This window comes from Neopsephotus bourkii, unplaced genomic scaffold (assembly GCF_033783945.1).
Source record: "Neopsephotus bourkii isolate Nb327-2 ecotype Australia unplaced genomic scaffold, CSIRO-AGI_Nbou_v1 NB_719, whole genome shotgun sequence".
Taxonomy (NCBI): domain Eukaryota; kingdom Metazoa; phylum Chordata; class Aves; order Psittaciformes; family Psittacidae; genus Neopsephotus; species Neopsephotus bourkii.
The window spans coordinates 1,631,437-1,655,241 of NW_026901218.1; the positions used below are offsets into that span (position 1 = coordinate 1,631,437).

Consider the following 23,805-nt stretch of genomic DNA (forward strand, 5'->3'; position numbering starts at 1 on the left):
TGCTGTAACTAGGGGAGGCTAAATGGGAACCTCCATCTCCAACAAGACCCTCTATGGGCATGTTAGATTGGATATAAGGAGGAAATTCTTTCCTGTTAGGGTAGTGAGGCACTGGAATAGGTTGTCCAGGGAGGTTGTGAATGCTCCATCCCTGGCAGTGTTCAAGGCTAGGTTGGATGAGGCCTTGGGTAATATGGTTTAGAGCGAGGTGTCCCTGCCCATGGCAGGGGGGTTGGAACTAGATGATCTTAAGGTCCTTTCCAACCCTAACTATTCTATGATTCTATGATTCTATGTTGTGACACTGCAGTATTTCCCCTTTATTATTTAGCCGCACTTCAAAGAGATCCAGCACTGAAAGGAACTGTCATGAGTAACCACCACCTGAGAAAGACCACTTCAAGGACCTTGGCAGAAGGTGCATCACCAAGGCAAGGAAACACCTGATGGAGGTGGAAGCTTGGGGCACACTGACCCACCACATTCTGCATCTGGAGGAGTGGGGACACCAGGTCATTTCCGAAAAGACTGAAAAGTTCATGGGCACCTCACTGGTTTGTAAAGTACCAGTAGCATCACCAAGTCACAGTCAAGCATCAGGAGACCTGTGCTAAGAATTACTTTCTGCACTGTCATTTACAACTCCAAGTGCCCAGGCAATCCTTTTAACATGGACAGGCAGAGAGGGTCACAAAGATGTTTTTATTCCAACAAATAAAGTAGTAAAGACACACAGTGTTATGACTCCAAGCCCACACATTAACAGAATCATGGTTCATCAATTTTTAAATTCACATTTAGAGCTTTCTCCTGAAAGCCAAAAAGTAGCTACAATAGATAGTCTTGCAAAACGCAGCATCTGTTCTCTTTCATTCCATGGTTATAGATAACCTTCATAAGCTGATTTGCTCATGACAATAAGTTTATTTTCACAAATTATACTCCTGATCTAATATGAAACAATAAATAATTCAGAAGTTTCACATTATTACAGGGAATTATATTTAGGAGATCAACTAGGGATCTCTGTAATGAGAAACATTCACCTTGCTAGAGGAATGCTACTCTGCATTTAATCTGATAATATTCCCTTCAGGGTGTACAAGACAGCTTGCTGGAAAATATAATGACTCCTTGACTGTTTTTTGATGAAAAAAACAGTAGAGAAAACAGTGATATGGAAATGAGATCTACATTTCATTTGAAATTCTATATGCACTATTTTAAAGCCACCTTGTTTCAATATGGAAAAAATCAAAATATATTTGATGGACCTGATGATGTTATTTAGAAAAAGATTAAAACCACAAAGAAACCAAAAGATGTGGGACATGTGGTCACGTTAGTAGAAAGCCACTTACATCTTACAAACAGGAAAAGATCTACTTCAGCTGTTCTAACTTTATTATTTGTGACTAGAAAGAGAAAAGTTGTTTTACAAAGTTCCTATTGGCCCAAAAGTAAAAGCATCTGCTGAAGTCAGAAGTGACTTTTTAACCCAGGGCAGCAGCAGTGATGCTTACAGCAGCACAGCTCTGTCCTAACCAGAAGGCTTTCAGGCAATCAGCAAGTTTCAGCCAAGAACCATGGAAATAGAGGAATACACTTCAGAGTACTGCTGTGTTTGGGCACTTATCTTAAAGTAACCATGATGTAGAAAAGTATTTTCCTCTCATGGCCTCCCCCTCCAATCACTGTAATTTATGTTTGTCAAAAGAAGGAAACTATCTAATTTGTCTAACCGCAGCTAATGTTGGGTGTCTGCTGCATGCAAGGTAATGAATATTGATGTATGCAGCCATTTTCCAAATGAAGTGACTGAACAATACATACATCGTTTCCACGGGTCTGGAGTCTCCAAGAAAAATCATTAAATTGTCAGTATGTATGATCAAGTCTGAAGGAAAAACAAATATTATTGATGATGACAGCATGCTATTGTATCTCAGCATCATTATGCCAGAGGTGTACATTTTCAAAGCATCCCATGAGAAGTCAACAGACAACACCATTAATTGCCTCTGGGATTTAAGCATGCCATTTATACGCAACAGCCTGAAAACATGTCTAAAGCTTTAGCTATTTTTTTAAGCATGGTACAGTCTGCCTCAGAGTATTTCAAATTACATCCTTCGGTGTAATTAGGAAGCTACTCACAATTAAGTTTGTGGCAAAGAAGAAAATTCACCTTAATGTCTAAACCCAGATAATCTAAAAGATCAACCTGGATACTCTGGAAAGGACAGTGATGCACAGTCTACAATGCAAAAGAGCTCCAGGAACAGGGATTTAAGAAATGTCCATTCTGGTTTCCAACCATGTTATTATTTCACATCAAATGTCCACAGATAACTGCCATCACAAAACTTTTTTGGCTAAAAGTGTCTATTGAGGTGCTAATTTCAGGGTTTCGCTTTGAAACAAGGATTCTGATATAAAGTCTTTGATTTTTTTTCTCCCTAATAAGTCTCAAAAACGAATGGTCTATGTTAGATTTATGCAATATCATAGAGTTAATTAACTATACTCCAAACAAGGTTCCAGCCCCTGCAGCACAACATTCCACAACAGTGGAATGGTCAGACACTGACCCCTGCCAAATATCTTTATGTATATTTTTCTCTAGTTCTCATTGTTTTCCTCCAGAACTGACCTGATCAAATATATTCACAAATTATCATCTTCCTGCTTTCATTCCAGTTAACTGGAGAGCAGGTTTTCTACATACAAACTCTGGCTTGTAAACAGTGCTGTGCAATCCATGTGAAAAGACACACTGTACATATGTAGTATCCTGATGTAATTCTATCCAGAGGTAGCTGCAAGAATAAGACTCATATTAGTTGCAAATCCTGAGCCAAATAAGAGTGTTCTTTGCCATTGTGAAGACAACCTCATTTCTATTACCACAGGAAACACAGCTAAACTATTTGTTATAGGTATTGGTTAACAACATTCACTACAAATATGTTAAAATGACATATATTACAATTAATTAAATTTCCAGAGCAGTAATGTGGTATTTGGACTTTGACATTAAATCGATTCAAGCTTTACAGATACCCTTGACAACTCCACCCGTAAAATCAATACTAAAACCTTGCATCCCTCAGAAAGGACAATGATAGCTGTGTGAAAATAGGAATTTAAATAAAATTGGAGTTGTCTGTAGCAGGTAGCATTGGGATTACTCTAGCACTTGTACAAGATCTACCATGACTTCTGAGTTATTGTTAATCTTATATTCCAAAGCACGCTACATCTTTCTTTAAAGATGTAATTGACTATTGTGACTATTTTCTGTAACACATGTATATGGCACTTTCTTTCCCTCCCATTTTCAAAAGTTACTCATTTGGGGAATTAGTTTAAGGTAAAAAGTGTATCTTCGATAAGCACTCACTCTACCAAAGCAGTTTCCCAAATCACACACCGATGGCAAGATTCTAAATTATCCTTCTGATAAGGTGCAGCTGTGAAAATCACTATGGGAACATAGGTTGGAGGCAGCAATATCCTTTGCATGGAACTATTCATTTTTGTGGTACGCAATAGAAGTTACTATATTTTTAAGTTGGCTTTCATTCTTGTCACCACCCATCTTCTGGCTTCTAATTAGGTTAAACAACAATATCAAAGAAAAAGTGCTTTTTTTTTTTCTTTTTTTTAATCAGAAAGAGACCATAAGCATCAGTCTTGAAACCAAGACCTGACAGTGACAGAAGGAATCGACAGGATGCACTTTCACAAGCATTAAAAATATTAACGCTTGAAATGGGAAAAGAAAATTAAAGTCCTGACGGAGGCAGCTACCACAAAACTACTCTGAATCTTCCAGAGAAGAGTGGAAGAACATAAATATTCATTGTGTTCAACAGAGAATAGCACATTGCATGCTTGCTGCAAAATAGAGACACTTTAGTATATGTTGAGGCCTCGTAACAATGGGATTTGCCAATTAAATCTGAGGGCTGTGATCATTTCTGTTGTGATATGGTGAATAGCACGCTGAGAGACACTCAGATGAACGGGTTTTGAATCACTGCAATATTCTGGTTTGGGCAGCTTTTTTTTCCCCATCCTGTGTAAATATGAGAAAATGTGGTAGACAACCCTGCAGAGACTTCAAGAAGGTTATTTTGAGGTTGTTTTTCTTTACTTAAAGACAGCTAAATGCTAAACTAATATCAGCTATATTTACTTTTCTTTTAAAGCCTGTAAATTGCACCTAATTAGCAGACCCTGATGAAGATACCTCCATTCCCTCAGATTTGGATCTAACAGAACTTTTTTCCTGTTAAGTCGCATGATTAAATATTGAGATTGTTCTGTGCTTATCTGAAGAAACAAATTCCCTCGGTTTCTTCCATCAAGTAAGTGCTAAAGTCAGAGGATGTCCACGCTGCCACTATTGTTATTTTTAATCCTTTCACTGCAGGCAGCAAAAATCCCTCACTGTGACTCTCTGAGGCTGCGGGGGGGGGGGGGGGGAAAGAGAGGTCCTAATGTAACCTGATAGCATTCATTGAGAGCAGCACTGAAGAGCTCCATATTCCTGCAGGATTCAAGCTAATAATCCTCACAAGGAGGTTAGCAGGTTCCCTTTCCCTTCCTTTTCAATGGCCGAGTTAGGTGAGACACTGAAGTCACAGACTCAAAATTATCATCACCATCATCTTTAACATTAACATCGCACCTAGGAGTCAAGTCATGGACCACACACACAACCCCCAGACTAAGTGCAGTTCAAGAAGAATATAAAGGAATCTTTCTTCGAAATTTCATAATTCAGCAGAAGGCAAGAAGCCCAAAAGATGGAAACACAGAATAAGAAACTGCTGTCCAGCATCTCTGCAGTAGTCTCTAGTTACTAACAACCTCTCTCTAGACCCTTAAACTATTTATTTCTGGTATATACCAGTAGATACTTAAGGAGTTTTGAAGAACCAGCATCACCTTATGGGAGTATGCTGGGAATTCTTTACCTGATGGCAGAGAATGAGGTGCTTGAAGCACTGCTGACACTTTGCACTTGCTTCTTTTCTGAACTGATCTGAGGGTCTGTCTATGTTTCCAGTTACGGTCATTACCACTGTTTAACTGGCAGGCACAGATATTTAAAGACATCTGAAGGATAAACTCCTTCATGTATATCTATATATAAATAATGTTTCTGCTGTCTTGTACAAACCCATCCCTACCAGCAACTTACAGGGTATTTCAACCCTCTGTAAGAAGTTGCCACTTTAACATGACATATGCTTGTTTCTTTAGAAAATGAAGTCACCAAACCCTAAAACACTACCAAAAGACTTTCAAAATGTGTTGATGATCAAAGGTGGCTCTGTCTGGAGGATTATTTAGCAGAACTGAAACAAATATGCCCAGCTAATATATTTAACAATTTTTTTGTCTGTTAACATGGTGTCATGCATTAAGCAACAACCAACAAAGAGTTTTCACCGAGAATGAAGTACCTATTTCAGGTCATATTCTACAGTACATACTTCAATTCATAGTCACCATCATGTCTATCTGGCAGATATAATCTTCATGCAGTTACATAAATTGTTATAGATTTGTAGCAGCTATATAGATCTATGTTCATTTTTATTGGTAATCTCATTTACCCTTTTCCAGTTGCCATCAGCTTCCAGCATATGTACAGCTATATGCTAAGCCTCATTCTGATCTCTAAAAATCGTTGTCACAATTTCTTTTGACTTCAGCAAGACTTGGATTTGGCCTAGGGAATTTATCCCATTTATTTGCAAAGCTTTCACTATGTTTGTAAATCCCTGGAGTCATGTTCATATTGTAGGAAGAGAAGTTTCTTCAATGTGACAGGGCTGATAAATTTCTCAGGCACAGAAAGGTTTGGAGAATGCTATTCCTATTGTCTGAGCATTCACCTGGCACACTGGGTGACAGCGAACTGGTTAATCCAAAGGAATTTAGGAGAACTTTTTAACACAGTCTCTCCTCCATGCTTCTGAATGGCCACACAACTACTGTCAGAGTCTATTAATATGCATTATAAGCACACAGATGTGAATAAGTTAAGCAGTAGTCTCCTTCCAGGCTGATCCATAAGCCTTATGATGTGTAGTAACATCATTTTGGAGGTCATACACTCAAAAAATTTAATATTGCTTAGTTATCATAAGAACTTCATTGCTGCAAAGTAATTCAGATTCAGCTAGAAAAATAAGCTCAACAATCAGTTAAGACTTAGCTCTGGATTCTCCTTGTCAACCGTAATCCAGAAAGAAGGAGAAGAATAACAAGAAGTAAAGGGTAATGGCAATTTTCATAAGCAAACTAGAAGCAGCTGCTCCGAGGTCAGTAACTGGAAAAATGATGTTAATGATCCTGCATTAGCTGGGTAAAGTGTCGCTGCTAAAACAAGTCAGTCCAGATTTGAACCATTGTGTGGCTGTACATCAGTATCAATTAGGGTGGCAGATGATGTATAAAGAGCCTGGACAAAGGATATTATTATGTTACAAGCTGTATTGATTTTTACAAGGCTTGTTTGATTGACTGACTGATAGTATCAAATAATTAGTTTTAATCTTGGGTTACAATGACCAGAAAAAAAATCCTGAATCGGGTTATATTTGATCTTTGATAAACACTTCATGATAGGAAACTGCTTAAATAAGGCAGAACCCTGCTCTCCTTTGTAAAGACACTGTTACACAAATAGTCTGTGCAGTACTTGGCATACCCAAGAGTGCCCGGCTGCACCCAAATTCTAGTCACACAGAGGGCGGTCAGGAAAGAACAACCTGGTAAGTGGTTCCAGCACAAGAGCTCTTCATGACTGGTTTAATGTTCTGCCATCTCTGATTTTAAAAAGCACATATGTAAATAGTATGCAAACCCAGAACGTCTTTGCTTTGAGCATTCACATTCCCTTTTCCTAAAGGACCGCTAGAGGGGAAAGAGAGGGGGACAGTGACCACTTCTCCCACTGACAAGGCCAGGACATTTACAAGAGCACTGACAATTTGCAAGCTCCCTACCCATAAGAAACCCAGGCTGATATGGTATCAGGAAGCTGGCCTTACAAGCAAGCACTCTCCAGTGCATTTTCTCATTCCAAATCCCAAGTGGACACTTTGATACCTGAAAGGAAATTCTATGGGGGCAGAAGACCAGGTTAGAGCTATTCGCAATATAAATATCAGTTAGGACAGCTAACAGCAAGATGTCTTGGTTTTGCCTTTTTTGGCCCCATTTCTTTTATTCCCATTTCACATAAAGCCTAGTTTTAGACCAAATCTGTAAGAAAAACCGTGTGGTTTGATCTTTGAGCTCCCCCAGATACCTGTGATTTTCCACATACACACTTGGCTTCCCACCTTTTGCATTCCCTCAGTGTGCTGGACCACTCTACTTCCTCCAGCATCAGGTCCTTCCCTCAACACATTTCCTCTCCCACCTCTGTACTCCTGATCCCATATAGTGCAGCTCCATTCCCACGAGGGTTTCTACTTTCCCCCACTCATGCCTCATTGTTTTTTCTATATACTGAACCTCTCCATTTTTCCATAGGCTTTTCACCTCTTCCTGAGCAAAGCTCTTCTAGTTAAAGGCATCTAATTAGATCTGTGCCTGTTCCAACACACCCAACAATATGGGACTAAAACACCATCACTGAATTTGCTTGCTTGCTTGAGAAGGTACACATGGCTGCAACCGCCCCAAAGTACCTGTTTGTAAAGCATCTGTCAAACCTTCAATTGCATGCAAATTATAAATAATACTGGTGGAGATCATGATAACAAATGTGCCATGATTTTTACAACAGGCAGCCCCACAGAATTAAAACCTAGTATAAGTGCAGAAGATAGCTATCTATAAGAGAAACAGAAAATTATTTCTACCACTGTGCTAGTTATTGACTTGCAGTATATCCAGGCTCAAATATAATTTCATTTCATTAGAATAATTTGCTATTCATAGCATTTGAACAATTTGAAAAACAGAAGTAGTGCCAGCAAGTTACAGCTCAACTTATCTCTGTAGTGCTTTTAATGTAAAACCCAGTTCTTGGTCATCTAGTTACAGCCGGGGTGGTGGTGGTGTTGAAACACATTAAGTTTTCTTGTTCCATTTCTCTTTTCTCCTTTTGTTATTGATTTGCAGATCTTTGCTCCCAGAATGAATTCTCAGTTCCTTTTCTGTTGACACATTTTGTGCATTGATATTTATTGTGGGTTTGGCTATATATGTATGCCCCAGGGCTTCAGCTCTTATCAAGAGAGAGATTCGGTTTCTCAGAGCTGCAGGCCCTGTTTTTTCTAGTTCATCACATCCCTGCTCTAGAAGTTTTGGGTATGCTTGCCTCCTGAGAATTCACAAACTAAGACAAATTTCCAGAGTGAAGATAAATGTCTGTAGATGCCACAGAAGAAGGAAAAACAGAAAAATCGCAGCTGTTCTGATCAAATAATGCTGCCAGCACATTTGAAAACTTAGTATTAATTTAGATTGAAGCAGCATAAGTTGATGCATGCAGGCAGATGCTTAAAACCCTTAAAACCACCCTAGAGCCATCCATCGAATGACCTGCTAAGAACCAGGTGACCCTTCAGAATCGGGGACAAAATTTGGTTCAGCCGTATCACAGCCCTGCTCATGCCCTTGTGAAAGCAAATGGGAGATTTGCCATTGTTTTCAAAATGAACACAGTTGAGTTAAAAGTTTGCTACTGACTGAAGTGGGCAAATGATGCATTTCCATACAGAAATAGCCTCTGTGAGGGCAAGCTACACCCCCCCCCCCCCCGCCCCCCCCCCCCAGTAACCAGGTCTGGTTATTTTATTTCTTCTTTTTAGAAAGGGATGTGGATAACCTGCCATTGTTTTTACAGTCATATAAAAATATAGTCATATAAATATGGGGCATATTAAAAAGAAATTTTAAGAAAACAATAAAGGAAGCTGTTCCATACTGTAACTTGTAAATGTGAAACTAGCTCTGCCTGGGGAAACATCACTGGTGTTGGAGATCAGGGACTGAAGACAAGATAGAAGGCATCAGGTAGGAAAATAAGCACATACAACTGAGATTTTTACATCTCATGTGAAATCCTGTCTTCACTTTGAAAATTGCCAAGCTGGTGACACAATTATCAAATTATTTCTTTTTCCTTTTCTTTTTATCGCCTCCAGGAGAGAGTTAAAAGGACCTGAACTGGATAAAGGCTTCCACTCATGGGGACAATGTACCGTAAGAGATGGCTGCTATATATCCTCAGGGATTCCCCTCCCTTTCTCAATACTGCTTCCTTTTCTAAAGAGAGATGAAGCATCCACACAGCCTCTTACTATAACTGTGCTTTTCCTCTGATGGGATAACAGTTAAGCTAATGGGATAACCTTAGGAAGCAGAAATTTGACACAAACCAGTCAGCATGTACTTACAAAGCAGGCTGATCTGAAACAGAAACAATGCCACCTATTTCCCACAACATTATAAGCCATCATCCAAAGCACCAAAATACTAACCAAGCTCCTATCCCCTAAACCAACTTTTAGCCTGAAAATAGAGGTTGCAGATACTCCGTGAAATCTAAGAACATGCTGCTTTGGATTTTCTATGTAAAATATTCAGATTGTAAGATAACATACAGCAATATAAATCCCTGAGATTAATTTAAAATAAAGCCAGGAAACACAAGGTTAAATCTGTACAATAAGAACATGTGACACGCTCAGCAGCAGGAGGATATCACACATTCATCCCATTTTTGAGACCAATGACCAAATTATTCTTTCTTGGAGTGAAATCCTAGCCGCACTGAAATTGACAGGTGGATTATCAGAGCTTCACTATCATCTTAGTCTTTACAACTGCCAGCTCTTTGGCCAATCAAACAAAATTTCAAAGAAAGACTGCCATCTTCAAAATATCAGAACACTATCTTTATTCATATATACCAAGTAAAATTTTTTACTATTCTGACAGACCTGACATTCATTTTTTGGTCATATAAAACCAGCAGATACCTTACAAGGCAAAATGGGAAAGCCAGGAAGGATAATGATACCATAACCATGCTGTTTAGGAAGAAGAAATGTATTCCAGTGGGCTTGGGGAGTTTTCCTTTATCTGCTTTGCTAGAAAGAACTGTATCTTTGTGAAACAACCAGTATTCAATAGCTGTGGTTGTTCTTTTTCATTCTAAAATAACTAAGACAAACTATAGATAAAATTGAAGATTTTAGATTTGCTCTTGAACTCCAGCTGTTGGACAGGCTCTGAATTTAGAAGCAGCTGTAATTCAGCAGCACTGCAAGAGTTCCCCACTCCCTGTGCCTGCTCCCCTAAATGATTTATATGCAGCAACAGAGACCAGAATGACAAACAGCAGATGCCAGATAAAACCCTACAAGCCACATGCTAAGGGGCTCTGAAGGTACAATTGCAAAGGGAGATGCTGTGAACTGCTGGCAGGAATTGCAGCTCATTGAGCCCTGCACAGGATGGGGCACCTACAGTGTCCTGATGCCCAGCGTGCATTGCCCACCACTGCTCCTGGGATTTATCTTATCTTATCTGAGCCATGACAATGGCAGGTCTCTTTAACTACTTTAAAGCTAATATAGGTCTTAGGCAAGCTACAGAGGTGGCTACAATATAGATACATACAGAGAGACTGTGTTTCTCTTAGGCCAAAAAAGGAGAAAGTACTTTTGTGTTTTTCCTATTTCTGCTGCTATTGTCTAATTCCTACAGTCAAGATTCAGTTACAAAGCTGTTCTTCGAAGCTGAATGCTATTCCACTACCTCTGCTTTAACAGTGGATACCAAAAAAGTCAGCAACATTTCATATTATCTTACAGTGTCTTGAAACAGCACAAAACCCTCTGAACATAAGGGCAAACCAAAAGCAATTCAAAATCTTACATCCTGAGCAATTACCAAAAGGGCTTCCCCACATACCATGTGTGTTAAAGAACAGAGCTTTGTTTCCAACTGAAGCTGCTTCTGGTGTGGATATTTTTATCACAGAAAACCTACCAGTAATTTTCTTCTTATTATTTTCTTTATAAAGAAACCTTAGCATTAGAAAGCATTTTAGCACTGAAATGCCTTTGTTTAAGTAACAAAACCTGCTCTCTGATGATTCAAATAGCACTACTAATCCAGTCAACATTAAAAATAATAACAGCATCCATTCAATTCAGCAATTAAAATAATGTTATCTCCTGAGTTTTAAGAGCCACTTATTTAACAGGAAGGGACCTTGTATATACACTGACACACAGATGGCACTTTAGTTCTTATGAAAGAAAGGGACTCAAATACATTCCAGAAACACTGAGAACCCAACTGGTAATTTTAATATCTCTATTCCCAAGAGAAGTGTCTGAATCCAAAGATCAATTGTCAAACCACAGGACTATCAGAACATGATTACACCTAGAACTTCCAGTAATAAAATCAAACCATTTCTTTAACAAGTTCACTATAGGGCATGGTGCTGTGATTTGAAACTTAAGGGTTTCAAATCACATCATCTCCTACAGCTGTGCACCTCCACTGTGGGCAAAGAGAGCACAAATCGGGACACACTGAGGTGCTGTCACCAGCATGAAGAGTGGGGTGATGACCTTCCCAGGAATGCTTTGAGGCCAGTGGCACTTCCTCTTGCCAGCCAGAAGCAAAGGGTGCCTCAGTAATGTGCAAAGGGGAGGTGAGACCCACAAGACTGCAGTCCATGACTGCAGGGGAATGCAAGTGGAGATTGCCTCTGGATCAGCTATGGACGAAGGGCTAAGAAATGATGTAGTCTCTGAGAGTGAGCAGTATAAGAATAGATTAAAAGCTGATGCAGCAGGCTGGTTCACATTTAAGTAAAGTTGAAGTGACTTACTATCCTCACCAAAATCAGAGGGGAGAGAGAGGTGTAAGACTGACTTCAGGGACTTGAACAGCAGTCCATTACATTTTAATACTAAATTTTCAACATAAAAGGCAACCTAATCTCAGTATGAAAGCTGAATGGAGTATTTACATTTACTGTATGCACCCATGCATTGGCAGAAATCAAATGTTTTTAATCTAAATGCTTCTATTCCCATCTTTGGCTCAGATCCGTCTGTGGGCACATGTATGCTCCCTGTTAAATTAACTCCCGGTTTTACCCCGTGTTCTCATGGACAACTACAGCACAGATGCAATTGCCAGCTATTTTGGCAGTTTCATGGCTGAGCAAGATTCATGGAAACTGATTCTGGAAAGAGGACGCACAGAGAGTTCCTCCTCTGAAACTGCCCATTCACACCTTTTAAAAGTGCTAAATCCACACCTGCACAGGCACAGCACAGACAGGTACAGAGTGGGAAATGGCATTCTTTCTGGCACAAACAAGAGGTTCTGTGCTTGAAGAACTTAAATTATCACTTTTTGAAGAAAAAAGAAATAGTTCATTCTTTGCTGGCAGATGTAATGAGCTTTCAGACAGAATAAAATCATTTAGTGACTAAATACTTAATGCCTCTGCACTCAGGGTTTCTCTGCCCGCACATCTGCAGAACTAAGATGAACTCAGTAAAATGCATCTTTGCCTCCTCCACTGTTCAGCTTCACCACAGTGTCAGGTTTTAGCTGGTGGACATCAGAAAAAACTCAGTACTAACACCAAGCAATTGGAAACCTCAAAACATCAGTACAAACACACTGATTTGGTTTAGTTTTCAGTTTAAGTTAATAATTCTCAGTTCCAGCGAAAAACAGAAAATAAAACAAGTAAGCAAGTGTTCAGCGGAACTTGCAAAATTTCTTCACATCCTTCTGCCAACTTACTGCTCAACCTGAGCCTCAAGGTATTAGGAGTGAAACATGCAGATTTTCAACTAAATAATGGAAATGTGATGGAGCTGTGGTATACTAAAGCAAGTCTAAGAGAATTTGAGGATATACATATGCAATCAGGAATATTAAAAAGTTTCTCGGGCACTGCAGTATGACAATGCACTCTGATGATTATCTTTATTAGATAGCACTGGATAAAGAGCCAATTCATTAAAAACTAATGGGACAGTACTGCATCCATACATTATACATACCCATAAAGCAGATGTGGACAGCTAAATGTTAAATCTGTTGGAAATTAACCGTAAAAGTGAAATAGGAGAGTGTGTCATAAAATAGGAACCATGTAATATGAAGGCCATGCAATAAAACGGGGAGAAAAGAAAGATGACCTCACTGTATAAGCCTGTAAAATAAAATGAGGAGATTAGAAAAACTACAATAAACCAAAACTTTTCCCTGAAATGGAAAAATTATTCCCGGAAAGTGTACAACAGCAAATAAAAGAACCTTATTAAAGACTGATGCTTGAGAGTGGTGAGTACAATGACAAATGGCAGAGAGATGTTTGACTGCAAAACAGCAGAGCTATTCATGAAAAGAAAACAATTTTATTGTGTCTTTTGATGAAAACTCAACAATGTGGGGCATTAATACCACTGAGGCAGAACCAGCAACAGGTATCAAAACAGGCAGATAAACCTTTTTTATTCAATCACAGAATAAAAATTCCATTTATATCATGCTAGTTAAATAAGTTCCATTTTAGAGCAAGGTAAAAATATATGTTTCATTATTCTAAAATTTCTTAACGTTTTTGATTACAAAATGAATGCCTGTGACAAAGTCCATGAGTTTGGATTAAAAGCACTATTCAGAATACTCGTATCAGCAAGAATGATTATTTCTGAGGTCTGTAGAATGCTTTAGTGTGGACTTCAACTATCAGAAATAAACAACCATTTGGTAAGTACAGCCCTAAAAAGACAGTTTAAGTTAATAATTCTTAAAAATCCTTAAAAGTTAAAAATTCTTAAGAACATTTACCATTCGGCATATTTATATAGCTCAGTACTTTCTGAAATGGTTTTGCTACCAAATGATTCCTTCACAGTGCACTGAGAATTAATGTTTCTTCATGGTGGCAATGATGAGGAGGAAACGGAACATCAAATAAAAAATGTTTAGCTCAAATACAGATGTATTTTCATAAACATTCCCTTAAATCCTAATAGTCTCAAGACCTATTCACAAGGCACCAAGTTAAACATATTCAAACAACTCCATCTCTGCAAATCAAATCTCAAGAGGGAAATTATATAGAGTACCTCTCTTGTAACTATGAAAGCTGTCAACCTGGTTTAGGAACACAACAAACACACACTGGTGTAATTGATGAACATGCACAAAAATTGAAGGAGTTAGCATGAGGCCAATTTTAAAATTTGACCTGGCTGAGGCACAGAAGCAGTGTTTCTCATATAAAGATACCGTTACAAAACACACCTAAACCAGGCAAATCCCCACTCATTTCCGCTAAACTGCAATGCAATTCTAAGCCTGAAGCTCTAAACTTCCAGACTGGAAGGGACAGCAGGAACAACATCCCATGTCATCTATGGATCACAGGCCCTGGCATTTCTGAGCTGCTGTGAATGTCTGTGCTTTCTGTTTCCAGGACATCCTTGGCTTTTAATTCTCATGTTGCACAGCAATACAAATCACCCTAAAAATGTATTAGTGTACCTCAGTGGAGCTCAGCTCCCTGGACTGGGTCTGAGACACAGATCCTACCATTTTGCTGTTTATAGACTTCTCCCTAGTAAAGCTGTGTGCTGCACATCCGGTTTTACCACGTTATTTATCATCACAGATAGTCTCATACTTTGATACTTCAAATATAGCTCCCTCAGACAACTGACAACCTTTTTTGAGCATCTTCTAATGACAGTCCTTTAGAAGATGCTAGACATAGACAAAGAGTAATACAAAGAGAACCTGAAAACCAAGTCTTGAGTTTGGGGTAGGAAAGACCCCTAACACTTATAGCTCTGGAAAACAACTATACCATGCCTCAAAGATCCTTGTGGATTATAAACGTGGAAATTATGAACAAAAAACAAATTATTCACCGCATTATTAAACATGACAAAAAGCTTCTGAATTGAAGCTTTAAACAGGCTATTTAAGATTCCAGCAATCCATGGGACTTTGGCAACAAAAATGTTCAAAAGCCTTTTATAGTTGCTGTCAGATTTATATAAAGCATTTGAAATTCTTGTGAGCTTATTTATATAACAACCTAAAACTTGAAGCCAACTTGAAAGTCTTTCCATTCTAATTATTCAGAACTGGAGGTGCCATACAAAAGATACACAATGTTTTTTTCTTGAACTTGTCCTAAACATAGACTCTAGGTGAACATTTTATGGAATAGCTGTTACTGCTGATGAGCTGCATCCTTCAATATAAGTTACTTGGTGAGCTGTTTTCTGTTCAGAGAAAACAGGGGGATAGTACCATATGCTACATTCAACTCTAATGGACTGCTCACATCCTGCCCTGTTCATCTTGCATAATTATTTTAGGAAAATGCTGCATTATGTAAAAATAAATGTTTCCATCTCTTTTCAGAGACGCAGCACTAGAATAGTCCCTGGAGTAAGGCTGAAGACGGACATCATGGTATTATCGAGAACTGAGACCCTGCTGACATGGATGCAAGGCACCATCATTCGAAACCATTTGGTTCATATCCCACTCTGCCATCACCCTTGGTCACTCCTTCAGCTCCAAAATGGAAAGGAGCATCAACTGTAAAGGCATCTAGTATCTCTCCAATAGCATCCACACTGTGGTCACCATAGGAGTAGCAGCAGGACATGACCTAACTGGGTCTGCAAGATGCAGTAAGAGCTACTACAGTAAAGCAACCCCCAGCCAAAGAAGCCTTTCAGGTTTTATCTTTCAGGATGATTTGAACATGTTTTCCATTTCATCTACCTCTGCCCAAAAGCTCTCAATCCCATTTCCTGTCTTCCCAAGGCCCAATTTTCCTGTTCTCACCCTTTTTTTATCTCAACGAGGTCACTCATTTCTCTCCTGTTTCAGCTACCAGCTTCACTCCTCCTTCACATCAGCACTTCTCAACTACCCAAGCTGCGTATACTTTCGAAGATTTAACTGTCAAACAGATTTCTAATTAGCTCACATGTCTTTATATAGATATTACACAAGGGTGTCTGCAGCCTCAGAAAACTATGGGTTTAATGAGAAATAAACACAAATCCTACAGTATTGACATTCCATATAAACATTGTTTTATGAAATTACAGACACAACAAAAGGGCATTTGCCTGTATTAGCTGGGATGTGAATTCTCCTTTGCAGCTAGGGCATTTGCCTGTATTACTTGGGATGTGAATTCTCCTTTACAGCTAGGGCATTTGCCTGTATTAGCTGGGATGTGAATTCTCCTTTACAGCTAGGGCATTTGCCTGTATTAGTTTGGATTAGCTTCTATTTTATAGCTATTGTGAAACTGGTCAAACTGTTTTATCCCTACATCTCTATAAGCACTCAATGCCCAAATGATGGAACTTTCATAGAAAGGAAGAATCTGTTCACAGAAACAGAGTTCCTCATCATTCTTATTACCTCTATTATTATACAACTCATTTAATAGTAGCTTACATTAATTATCTGAAGTAGGAAAAGATCTATAGTTCAAATGAGAACAGAAGCAATATACACAAGTTCAAAATTCTTTTCATTCACCAGAATTTTGTCATGTCAATGTAGTTACGGTACTCTTAGAAAGAAATCCACACATACCATACTGCAATTAATAAGTATGCAACCCTGTTTTGCTTGGGCTTTTTGTTTGTTTGTCTTTGTGGTGTTTTATTTATACCGTGCTGATGAGCATAGTTTGACACCCATGGATTGTTATAAGCTAATGTGAGTCTTCTCCCTGTGTTTCTTTCACATAGCATTATTCCATATACATTCTGGCTGTGGGATTTTTATGGATTAAGACAGAAGCCTGCAGCATTCTTTATTTGCCGCTTTTGGAATTAAAGCACCACTTTGATTGTTTTCCTTTTTTCTACTTAATCGTGTTTTACACAGACAGCATTCAGATTTAGCTTGCCCAGGCTCTGTGTTGCCATTTTGCTGTTAGCCATGAGAGCCAGAGACAGAGGTTACAAAGAGCAAGGAAAACGTAATTTAATATTTAGTTCAATGACGCCTGTGGAAGAATCTTGTGAACCTGTGCTGAGAACTCAGTGAATCACCAGTGACTTATGACGCAAAAACAGTGACATAAAGGGGTAAAATGTTCCTAAAGTCTTTAAGAGTCCATTAGCTATGAGAAATAAAATATTAATATCGCTATTATGAGCACCCTTAAGATAGGCACACTGTATTGCAGGCCCCAGGTCAATCTCATCCAGCTTATGCCAGTACAGATCCTGCAGAACACAATGATGGAAAACCTATCCACATGGGTAGCATAATAAAAATGAGCACCTGTAATTTCTTCAGTGTTGCTTAGATCACTTAAGTCAAGCCAAACAAACCCTCCACAACTGCTGATGCATTTATTTTATGGGCAGGCACAGGAACAATCCTAGCTGAAACCTCTTTGGAGGCAAAAGCAAAATCGCATGCCCTTTACCTCCTACAGTAATCCTCATGACTCTGGAATCAATGTGCATTCAAAGTGAACTGGAACATCTCTCTTGTTATATAACTTCCATATGAAAACAAGAGCTTTAAGAATCTGAAGACAAACTGAAAAGGTGGGGGACAAACATCTCATTCTTCCTTGCAAAAGACATTTTTCATTCTGGCAGAGAAAACATCCAGCAATACTCGCTCCCCAAGACAGACAGGCATAACCTTCCTAAGCATGCTGATCCACACACTAAGTTTGCACTTGCTTCTAAGAAGGGCTGTTTTCATGCTTTTTTGATCAGGAATGATTTACTTTGGGGGACTGTATGATACCGAGATTGCTAATAGGATACAGCGCCTTTCACCTGTAGGTCAGTGTCTTCAATTTCAGACCGGCTTATGAAGCTTGATCTTGCAACATGCCGTGTGCTCCACAGCGACTGCCCTCAGTGCCTGCAGACACCAGGAGATGCTCAGGGCATTTGACAAGGGACCAGAGCACTCAGCTCTTGGGAAAAGCAATTTCCTGCTGACTGAAAGTCAATACGTGCTGTAGAGAGATCTACATGAAGCACAGTGCCATTCCCAGGTTTATTGCAAAGAAGAAAACATCAGGGCTGTCCCATGTGTTGCCTGAAGTTGTGGTGATAGACACAACTTCACCAGCTATGTACAGGGCCTTCATCATTTCTGCAGCCCAGAAGAATATGTTCACAGCACAGGAGCACACAGCATCCTCCAGCCAAAGGCTCATGATGCCTGTGATTAGCCACAGAGCAACTAGAGTGTTTCTCCAATAGCACGTATTCAGAGCTTTTTACAAATATTATTTTTTTTTCTTATTGAAAAACAAAGATAACAATATCTTTTGGATAAACTAATGGCACCCAGTAGGTAGGAGAGTTACTTGGACGCGTGCATTATTTACACACATCTACTCCCCAGGAAATAATGAGCTGTGTGCGACCGTAACAATTCCAGCCTCAGGTACAGTGGTGGAAAAAGTCAATCCCTCATTTGCACTTAACTGGGTAACGTATTTCTAGGTACCTACATTACCAATTGGGAAGCATAGCACAATTCCCTGGGATCAAAATTAGCCAAGTAACACAGTGGAACTGTTTGGTTGCAGATAATGCCTCTTGGACTAGAAATCATTAGAATCCGCTAGAAAAATACTTATTTTCCCTTGAAGAAGCGTTAATGTTTTTAAGGGAAAACAAATAAGAGAATTGTCCATAGTAACTATTTAACTCCTCTGAAAAGCATTTACTTTTGACTGAAGTCAATGTCACATGGCATTTTAAGTCATAATTTAAATGCTGCCTATAAAATCGGATAGTATTTCATCTTTAAATCTCAAAAACTGCCATTAAAGTACTCTGCAAGTCAAAATGAAATTAATTCAAAATATTCTCTTCCATTTATTACAGGAAGAATTTTTTTGATCAAATAAATATTTTCTATTAAACAGAAAATTTGTTTTGACAAAATCAAATTTTTTGCTTAGAATACATCTTCCCAAAGTAATTTAACCTGTTCTAAAGAACTAGGGGAGGGATTCCATATGCTTTTTTTTTCCTGCATCAAGAGATGGCTGCTCTTCAGTCTTTCCATTTTGCTGCCCTCTACCATGTAAGCCCACTGTAAAGATGCCAGCACTGAACCATCGAGGGGTGGCTGGCACTCACCAGCCTAGCGTTCCTGTACAACAAAGACGTATGCCTGTGTGCGTCCAAGATTTTGGCAGGATTTGACTGAAAAAAAGGACTATCAATATCCAGAAAGAAAAACAATGAAGAAAACCTGATTTCATAATTGTAATTTTAAATGGAGAAATGTACAACAAATTTATTATGAAACTATAGCTATCATAAAACAAATACATACATAAACTCCTATCAGGTTATCAATTCTGGGCCTGTGACTGTAATATAAACCCCTACCAGGTTATCAATTTTGGCACATGACTGCGATATTTGAGAGCTTTCTGCTTGCTGATATATATTCTTCTAGCTGTCATATTGTATTTCTAAATTGTTAAAAAAACACCCTTACCTACCAGCCCCTAAGGCATTCATTTTTCCCTGGACTTTATGAAAACTAGAACACGTTTCCGTGCTACTTCTTTTACAATAGGAAGCCTGTTAAAAACAGCATCATGAATATTCTAGTTATGACAGATATGAAAGGACATAATATCCAGGGAACAGTCCTTTCTTAACATATTCATGAAGAGGTCCTTGTCAATCACAGCTAGTGAATTGAATAAAAAAATAACACCGGGAGTCTTAGGAGGATATGGCTGAGTTTTACATGCTGGAGATATAAAGACTCAAGTGAGACCAGGTTCCACTAACAAGATTCCTGGCCTGAAGTGTCTTTGCGAAATTATTCAGCAACCTGCCAATAAGGATATTTCAGGCTGCAGCTCTCTCTCCTCGGTGGTTGTGCTCCGTGCGGGTCCATGCATTATTGCCACACAGTTAATGGAGTGTCTCAGCTGGTGCTTTAAAGGAACAATGTCTCCAACCGTCCATTCATTTTGGAGTTTCAAAACAATGTGTTTTATGCCCCTGCTTCTTTTGAATATTAAAAAAATTACATCTTGAAATATTCTGGAAACAAGAAACTGCCAAATGCCTTAAGCAAGAGAAGAACTTAGAAGGCAACTTATATATATTTTAAAGTGGAAAGCAACATTATTTACTATTTATGCTGCATTGTCAACTTGTTCAGTGGTATCTGAATAGATAATTAAACAAACTTTTATATTAAAATAGTTTTTTGCTGCCTTTGCTACTTTTAAAGCAAGTACGTAGTACAATATTTAAAAGATACTACTCAAAAATATACAATATATAGTCAAACTCTAGTTGACTTTATTCCAGTCAACAGCAGTCTGAAAAATGCCAGATTTCTAAGATTATCAATCAAATGCACCCTAAAACCACGTCATTTTCCTAAGTGAAGCTCACAGGACAGCACTTCCTGCATGAATATCACAAGCCAATTTAAAAGGCTGTGTCCATTCTACAGGTGTCAGTTTTAACTCATAATTACATGCCGTTGAAAGTTATTTTACATCAAAATAGTAAAACCCAAACCCCAAGTATAACAGATACCGCTATTTAAAATGAGTGAAATGAAACCAAAACCATGATTAGAATGAGTTGACAGACCACCACCCCCTGTGTTTCACAGCTGGCCGCCATCTCTACAGCTAGCAAACACCATTAGTGTAACTTCAGCAGTGCTCCTTTATGCCAGTCAAGTTTCCAGGATGCTGAAATATCAAAATGATGTTTCCCATACAGCTTCCTCTTGGTACTTCAAGCACTGCCCCAGGACACATTCTATTTACTTATCTGGCTAAAGATAGAGCACTTTCTTTCTCTCACATTTAAAGCAACGTACATGAGACCCAGTCTGAATGCAAAAGTGTATCACCCAGTCAGAGGACACTACAGTTAGAGAGGGAACACAGATAAACCTGCAGGCTACTTGGAGTGAAGTAAAGATGTATGAAATGGCAGCAGCACTACTGGCAGTTTGGTATGGAAAGCTCTTGTCCAAATTTACTGTAGATAAAATAAGCCTTTAAGCCCACCAGCCTCACTCCAAAAGGTTTGCTACTGCACTCAAATGCTATGCATATATATATATAAAAACCCCAAACAATCCAAACCAAAATGAAAACTTCTGCTCGAAGATACAAATCACCTAAATTCAAAACACCAAAAAATTTACAACTTTCAGATGGAAAGTAACGACAAATTGAATGTCTGAGATGAACCCACACAGATGGCATTACACAGCCTTGCTCCTTCATGGAGATGGGAAAACTTGTGCATCACTGGACGCCAGAGCCCACAGGGCAATATGCAGTGCTGAAAACTTTCATGAATTTGGTGTCTGCACCCATTCCACAGTGCATCTGATGCCAATCCAATGGGATTTCCCTCAGAGAGCTTTCCACACCTACATCCCAGTGAGGAGCTGAAATTTGCCAACTCCAATTGCAAAAACACCTTTAATACTCACAAAAATACTGCCTTTATTTTTACTCTTAACAGGAAACAAAACCAATGTGAAACAACAGAACACACTGCAATGAAATCTGAAATATGGGTTACCAAAACCTTGAGGCAGAATGTCAAATTCCCAAGAGACTGGTTCTTAAATGGAAGTGTCTCAGACTTTTCACCTACTTGTGGCAGAGTACACTGAATTGCAAACAGATACCCAAGCATATTTTGGATTCTGTTTGCAAGTACCAGTGGAATGCCATAACAAATCTGTCTGGCAGTAGCAATACCTGCTACAACTAATGTGCGGCACAGCTCCACATTTATTATGCAATTCATCCTGTTGAAAACAACGACTATTCATCTGAATAATATTAAAAACACTGTTGAATCAAGTTGAGCCCTGGTTTCAGATCTTTCTCATGTTTGCACTAAAACGCACAGGCTCTCTGAGCCACAGAGTTGAGACATAATCGCAAGTACAGCATCAGCACACACCAATGTGAAAACTGCAAGAATAATGAGGAGCCACTCTTTGAAAACAAAACAAAGCAGATCTGAGATGTGAAAGGATGCATTTGCTATGCACAGGAGCTCCATATTTCACATTCTTCCACTGGCAGTCTAAGTTGCTTCACCTTTGGTAAACTTGATTCATTAGTGTACTAATTGACAGTTGTTTCCTGTTCTAAGTGATTGTTTTCTAGTTCTATTATGTACTGTCAAACAGCAGCACATGATTCATTACAAATAAACCAAGAACTTTGCTAACAATGGGATGTTTCAAAGCCTCCCAGCTTCCGGAAAGGAAGTCTGATGGTTATGTGGCTGGGAAGTTTTCTGGATCTTCCCTCGGAGCATTTCAAACACATTCAGCTGCAATAGTCTCTCCAGAGGTTTTAGCTGACTTTTGAGGTTGATATAAACAGGTTATTTTTATTTTGTGCTTTACAAACTGACCCCTTTAACACACAAAGTCATATAGCAGTGCTGGTCAGTACACAAACATCTATCAAATGAGAAATTAGAACATATATGGAGGACAGCAAATGGCTATGTATCAGCCACTTGAGAGACCTTCAGCATGAATTCATGGTCCAATAGAAAGCCATCTCAGCCCTGTAGACTTCCAAAGAATCCTCTGATCGATAGTGAGAGACTGAGATATTTCATTTTGCTGTCAGTGTAATTACTATGAACTCCACTTAAGTGAACAGATTATCTATGGTCTCACAGCTCACCAGGAAGAACTGGAAACTTAACATGTTGCAATACCAAGGATATAAAGGGAGACGGCTGGGTAGAGACCTCTGACAGGCTATTCATCACCTACCTCTGCACTAATGGCAGGAGTCCATAATGATTAAGAAGATAAATTCTGTCTGAGGTTGAAATTGAGGTGGTTTTAACTTTCCCTTGCAAACATGTTTGCAGTGGATTTCCAGGGCTATTATATGAAGAGTTACTTCAATTGCAGACCAAACAGAAGTCCCTTAATCAAAATCTGAACTTGAACTCCTTATTAAATATTCGTACTAGCTAGCTGCCTAGCTTCCTATTACTGGGATAAACGACAGAAAAAAAAAAAAAAGAAGTCAAGAAGTTTCCCTTTGTCTGCATTTCTTTTGGGTTTATATGAAAATTCATTTCAGTAGTTGACATTCCTGAAATTACAAGAAGAACCCCACAAAGTGTAACCTTTGCTCTCTTTTAGACCCTATCAAAACATCAGAATCACCTATACTGGAATAGCTTGCTATTTCTACTGTACAATTTTAAGATATTGCGTTTCTAAAGGAATAAAGTTACTGTTACATAGGAAAAGCACACTTACATGAGAAATTTCTTCATCAATTTCAACAATATTAACAGAAAATAATTATTACCTCGTGGAAAACAATTATAGCCAATTGTGTAGTCAAGACCAACAAGACATCCAAGACAGCTACGCACTGCAGAAATGGAGACCACTGGGTGTTTATTTTAAGACATGGAACATGGAGGAATAACATTTATTCCTCTGAAACCTATGATGAATAGTTCTGGTATGTCCTTGGTTTGCATATTTGGACAGCTTTAATACGACTGCTCTGAGGAAACAATGGATTTTTAAGTAAGTTCCTTTCCCTCCCAAAGACAGACTACAGATACAAGAAAACGATGATTTTCCTTTGCTTGTCATATAATAAAAAACAAATGCAGTTAACTGGACCCTTCAGCTAAAGCTGTTAAAATACATATGTCAATCATCATTTGGGGGCAGTCA

The 23,805-nt window shown here is 38.7% G+C and overlaps 1 protein-coding gene across 2 annotated transcripts in view; it reads right to left on the reverse strand.

Annotated features, from left to right (window-relative positions):
* FHIT (fragile histidine triad diadenosine triphosphatase) overlaps positions 1-23,805 on the reverse strand; it is a 422,862-nt gene that overhangs the window by 295,091 nt on the left and 103,966 nt on the right. The gene's annotated exons all lie outside the window — the stretch shown is intronic.